The sequence below is a fragment of the Bombus fervidus genome, unplaced genomic scaffold (assembly GCF_041682495.2).
Source record: "Bombus fervidus isolate BK054 unplaced genomic scaffold, iyBomFerv1 scaffold0020, whole genome shotgun sequence".
In the NCBI taxonomy this organism is placed as follows: Eukaryota; Metazoa; Arthropoda; class Insecta; order Hymenoptera; family Apidae; genus Bombus; species Bombus fervidus.
Window position 1 is genome coordinate 5,681,521 of NW_027212583.1, and position 1,180 is coordinate 5,682,700.

The window sequence follows — 1,180 nt, forward strand, 5'->3', positions numbered from 1 at the left end:
GCGTTATAACGTATAACGTTATATACAGTTACGTTATAACGTCTAACGCTAAATACTACTACCTTATATCGTATAACGTTATATACTATTTCGTTATAACGTATAACGTTATGTAGCGTTAAGTTATAACGTATAACATTATGTACTATTACCTTATAACGTATAACGTTATATAATATTACGTTATAACATATAACGATATGTAGTGTTACGTTATAACGTATAACGTTATATAGTATTACCTTATAACGTCTCACGTTATATACTATTACGTTATAACGTATAACGTTATGTAGCATTACGTTATAACGTATAACATTATGTACTATTACCTTATAACGTATAACGTTATATACTATTACGTTATAACATATAACGATATGTAGTGTTACGTTATAACGTATAACGTTATATACTATTACGTTACAACGTATAACGTTGTGTAGCGTTACGTTATAACGTATAACGCTATATACTATTTCCTTATAACTTGTAACGTTATATACTATTACGTTATAACGTATAACGTTATGTAGCGTTACGTTATAACGTATATCGATATGTAGTGTTACGTTATAACGTATAACGTTATATAGTATTACCTTATAACGTCTCACGTTATATACTATTACGTTATAACGTATAACGTTATGTAACATTACGTTATAACGTATAACGTTATATAGTATTACCTTATAACGTCTCACGTTATATACTATTACGTTATAACGTATAACGTTATGTAGCATTACGTTATAACGTATAACATTATATACTATTACCTTATAACGTATAACGTTATATACTAACACGTTATAACATATAACGATATGTAGTGCTACGTTATAACGTATAACGTTATATACAATTTCCTTATAACGTATAACGTTATATACTCTTGCGTTTTAACGTATAGCGTTATATTATTTTACGTTATAACGTATAACGTTATATACTGTTACGTTATAACGTCTAACGATATGTAGTATTACGTTATAACGTATAACGATATGTAGTGTTACGTTATAACGTATAACAATATATAATCTTGCGTTATAACGTATATCGTTATATTATTTTACGTTATAACGTATAACGTTATATACAGTTACGTTATAACGTCTAACGCTAAATACTACTACCTTATAACGTATAACGTTATATACTATTTCGTTATAAC